This window comes from Bactrocera neohumeralis, unplaced genomic scaffold (assembly GCF_024586455.1).
Source record: "Bactrocera neohumeralis isolate Rockhampton unplaced genomic scaffold, APGP_CSIRO_Bneo_wtdbg2-racon-allhic-juicebox.fasta_v2 cluster10, whole genome shotgun sequence".
NCBI classification, from domain to species: Eukaryota; Metazoa; Arthropoda; class Insecta; order Diptera; family Tephritidae; genus Bactrocera; species Bactrocera neohumeralis.
Window position 1 is genome coordinate 3157865 of NW_026089623.1, and position 5294 is coordinate 3163158.

Consider the following 5294-nt stretch of genomic DNA (forward strand, 5'->3'; position numbering starts at 1 on the left):
TTTTAAATATGTATTATAAGCCTTTTGTTTTTTATTTAATATTTGCGGAATAAATTGCGCCATCCGTTTCCCCACGGCCAACCACAACTACGGAACGAGCGAGCACCGTGCTCCACCATCCGAATTATCAATATGTTTAACACAAGCTGACATCAGAGCAGTGCCTCCAGTGCTACAATCAGCAACCACGCTCTCACATTTGGCTAGCGGTGGATACCAGCACAGTGTAGGCAGTGACTATTTGATTGGGATTTGTCCAAGCTCTGTTTCGAAGCTGGCATCCCATGTGCTTACAGAAGTGGAAACGAAGTTGTGCCCACAGTTTATACGGTTTACACCAGAGGATTCCTTAACGTGTAAAGAGTGGTTTGTGCACCAATATAAAATTCCTGGAGGTAAATATACACTTTACTAAAATAGTAATATTACTAAATATAAAAAATTTTAGTTATTGGGTGCGTTGATGATACCCACATCGGCTTACAAAACCCACAGTAAACGAGCACATGTACTTCAATAGAAAAGGCTACCATAGTATCAACGCTATGATAGTAAGTTGCTATTAGTATAATATATTTATTGAAGATACATACATATATGTATATTTCTCAGACCAGAGAAAAGTTTTGAAAGAACGATTTCAGCACAACAGGAATGAAAATTCATGGCTTTTAGGTACACATATTTTAACTTAGTTCTTTAGACGATATTGGTTTGATTTATATTTTAACACGGATTCTGGCTACCCATTGGAACAATGGTGCATAACTTCTTACAGAAACACTTCGGATGGTTCGAATGAAGCTATGTTCAATGAAATTCATTCAAAGGTGAGATGTATCGTCGAACAAACTATCGGAATTTTAAAAGGACGCTGGAGAATTTTCGGATATGGCAAGAGAGGTAGGTACCATCCGACAAAGCAAGATTTGCTAACGTTTGTGCAGCATTTTACACAATATCTGCATAAAATTTAAAATAAATTATGATCCTCAGAACCAATCGTTTCATCCGTGTACGGATCGGAAACATACGAAAGAAAATTACGTGATACGTCAATCGTATTCGGTGATTGGCATTATGACATACGATAGCAAACGGATCGTAATGTATGTATTTTCAATTCACAATAGTTTCTAATTCCACATTACTTTGGATCGTATTTTAGGGCACAATAGATGTGGAACTGTCAACACTGTTGCGAAATTTTCAATAAACTAACAAAAGGTAATTAAATATCAAAATTCATCCAACTTTGTTTTTTTATTTGAGCTCTAGTGAAAGTGATGAGCATAAAAAAAATAGTGCGGAGATAGCTAAGAGATCGTAGCAATAGCATAGGTATAAAAAAAATTCTGAATCCTTATTAACAAAATTTTCTTTGTAGATGTATCGTTGAACAAAGCATTGGAATCTTAAAAAGACGGTGAAGAATTTTAGGATATGGCATGAGGATATGAGAGGAAGGTATCACCCCACAAAACTGGAAGATTTGCTAACGTTTGTGAGGCATTACATAACATCTGCATAAAATTTACATTAAGTTGCGACCCTCAAAATTGCGATTCTTATCACACACAAAAAATGGACAACGGGGTAGCGAACCGCTTCACCGCAATCGACCAAACGATAAGAGATCAAATAAAGTATTCTTTAATAAACTAAATTCAAAAATTTATATGCCCTTAACCTTGTAAATAATTTTATTTTATTGCCAACTAAAATACAAAAATTTTGTTTCATATAAATAATTTTTTTTTTTTTAATTTTTAATAAGATATTCCATTGATTGGTTTCTTGTTTACGTTCTTTATTACTAAAAATTGTAAAACACTTAAAATTTAAAAAAAATTTGCTCACATTTCCATAAATTTGGTAGTTCGCGCTCGAACGACGATTCGAACGAACGGATACGTTTATATACTCGTTCATGTATGTCATCATGCCAGATTACGAGAGAAGCGTTACGATCACGTATGTCATAATACGAAATACAGACTTTTACGTGACGAGTGATACGTTCACGGATGTAACGATTTGATCCCTGGTTTTCGCCCTAAAACTTGTGTTTTCATCCATGTAAAATTTGTCAAACGAAAACACATTGAAAAACTAGCAGAACAACCCATATTACTGGAGGAAATACCTCCTTTAACAGCAGACCGAACTTGCCACCTAAACCACCCACCCCCATGGAAGTAGACCAGTTAATACAACCAAGACAGGTTAATTATCAGAATAGACCCAATACATTCCAGGACAATCCACCACCGAAACGTCCGATTTCCGCACAACTGACTTACCTTCCAAGTAAAATACAACGCAGTTTCTTTACTAACATAGTAGAATTAGACCCGAATGGAATATATGATGACATTTCCGACCATAACAATTACGATAATGGAAGTCAAAATGAGCTTGATTTCTTTAATTTTTTTGATTAGCGCCATCTTCACTGCCTTATTACGAACTTAAAACAAGGTGCGGAGACATGGTACAAGTAGATTTACTGATTGATACAGGTTAGATCTTTTATTAATTATATTCAATTAACTAGGCTTAGAAACCCAATTTTACACGAAAAACTCTTTACGGTAAAATCAGTTGCCGGGGCAATTGAAATTACCCACCACACCATTGAAGACATTTTTTAACCAGCAGTAGGAAAAATAAAATTCTTCATATTACCAACCTTAAGGTCGTTCTACGGCATAGTAGGCAACGACACACTCAAACAATTGAAAGCATGTCCATAGTGATGAAAATTTAATGACAATTTGCCAAAAAATAAACATTATACTCATATAACGTTAAAACAGCGAATATCACACGAAGTTAATAATGTGGCAATCGATATTCCACATCCCTCACTACAACAACAAAACAAAATTAATAATATTATTAATAAGTGCCCAAGACTTTTCGCCGATCCTGAGGAAAAACTCACCTACACCACTCTCGTAAAAGGTGAAATCCTTACAACAACCGAAACCCCTGTCTACTCCAAGCCATACCCGTATCCTATGGCATTAAAATAGGAAATCGAACGCCAAATCGAAAAACTTCTTAATAACGGAATAATAAGGCGATCGAAATCTCCGTATAACTCCCCAATATGAATCGTTAACATAAAATCAGATCCGGTGAAAAAAAGTATCGAGCGGTCGCAGATTACCGCAAACTCAATTCAGTTACGATTCCCGACAAATATCCTATACCAGAAATTAACAAAGTCGTCGCGAATCTGGAAAATAATAAATTATTAAAAATTGTCATCGACTTAAAAAGTGGGTCTTATCAGATTCCAAAATCTGAACCTCATTTCCCGTAAACAACTGAAAATATGAATTTCTCCGCTTACCTTTCAGTCTAAAAAATGTTCCAGCCACATTCCAAGGAGCATTAGACGATATCCCTCGTCAACATATAGGAGTAAGATGCTATGTTTACATTGATGATGTAATAATATTCGGCAAAAACGAAGAAGAACACTTTAAAAATATAGAATTAGTATTTCAAACTTAAGTCCAACTACACAAATGTACATTTGCAAAGTAAGAAGCAGAATTTTTAGGATACGCAATCAGCTTAAAAGGGGTAAGAACCAATCCCGAAAAAGTAGAAGCAGTAGCTAAATTTCTAGTCCCACAACCTCTCAGAGAATTAAAAACCTACTAAGAGGAGAAGCCGATCATGTCTTCAAACGGAACTCGAAGAAAATAGAAATAGAATTAGACAATGAGGCTTTAGAAGCATTCAATAAAATAAAAAACACCTTAGTATTCAAAAAAATAGTCTTAGCGCATCCAAATTTCAAGAAAGATTTTGAACAAACGACTGACGCCTCAGATTTTGCATTAGGTAGGTAGGTAGGTAGGAGTGCAGCCCTATTGGGCTCAATTAGCACTTGATGTGCCATTTTGATACACTATTCGTAGAACCTCCTGTATCTGCTATTACGTTTCACCTTCTCTCTCAAACCATTTTGAGGTTTCGATGAAACAACTACTTATGTCCGATATGCTTTTGGTGGAAATCCATTCAAGGTTTGGTGCTTGGTGGATTCCGAGTGTTTTGTGTCGGATCTGTGCTAGAGCTGGGCATTCGCAGAGAAAGTGGAAGATTGTTTCCTTGTTCCCTGCTACTCCGAAGCCACGGCAGATGTCGTTGTAGGGCAATCCCATTTTGGACGCATGTTCCCCAAATGGCCAGTGCCCTGTTGTGGTTGCTGTTATTCTGTAAATACTTTTTCTTGACCTATTTAATAGGTCATTGGTTCTTTTCCTGTCATATGTTGGCCATAATTGTTTAGTTATGACGCATTTTGTAATGTTTTTCCACCTGTTGTTTGCAATTTGCCGAAATTGTCTATTGATCTCTCCTTTTATCGATCCTGGCGGGCTTGGTATTAGCTCCGCCATGGATTCATTGAGGAAAGCTCCTGCCTTTGCCAACTCGTCTGCTTTTTCGTTATCGAAAATGTTCCTGTGGCCGGGAACCCAGATCAAGTTTAGCTGGAGCTTGTCTTTTATTGACCTTAGTGCTCTCTTGCAGTTGTGAACTGTACTGGAACTTGTCATGGGTGAAGACAATGCCAGGAGGGCCGCCTGGCTGTCCGTAAATATAGTTGCTTTATGTATATTCCCGTGGTTTTATAATAGAACTTCGCAGGCTTTTACTATGCCTAGTACTTCTGCTTGGAAGATGCTAGCCGAGTTCGGTAGACGTATAGAGAGAGATATGTCTAGATCAGCGGAGAATACCCCCGTGCCTACTCCACAGTCCATTTTGGACCCGTCGGTATAGATTGAGGTGGTATCTTCCTCTACCATTGAACCTCTTCTCCATTCTCGTCTAGATGGTATCCTCACCTGGAAGTGTCTATTGAAATCCAGCTTTGGGAGAATGTAGTCTGATTTATTAATAGTGAACTTCTTTAGAATTACACTATGTCCGTAGTTCTGCTGATTCCAACCTCCCAATTCTTTTATTCTTATCGCCGCAATAGCTGCTGTTTTGTGAAAAAATGTCCATTGGTAGTTGATGCAGGATCACATTGAGCGCATCAGTCGGACATGACCTGATTGCACCCGTAACACCCGCACATGCTGCTCTTTGTATTCTATTTAATTTTCTAGTATTGTATTGTTTGTTTAGCGCTGGCCACCATACCAGAGCTCCATATGTAAGTATAGGTCTTATGACAGCCGTATACATCCACATGATTATACTTGGTTTAAGGCCCCAATTCTTGTTGACGATTTTTTTACAAGTATAGTAGGCCATGTATGCTT

At 37.4% G+C, this 5294-nt stretch overlaps 1 long non-coding RNA gene across 1 annotated transcript in view; it reads left to right on the forward strand.

Annotated features, from left to right (window-relative positions):
• LOC126765009 (uncharacterized) overlaps nucleotides 1-1671 on the forward strand; it is a 3991-nt gene extending 2320 nt beyond the window's left edge. Inside the window, exon 3 of the long non-coding RNA XR_007668226.1 lies at nucleotides 1388-1671. This is a non-coding gene — a long non-coding RNA (uncharacterized LOC126765009). The remainder of the gene's footprint in view (nucleotides 1-1387) is intronic.
• Nucleotides 1672-5294: the final 3623 nt, after the last annotated feature.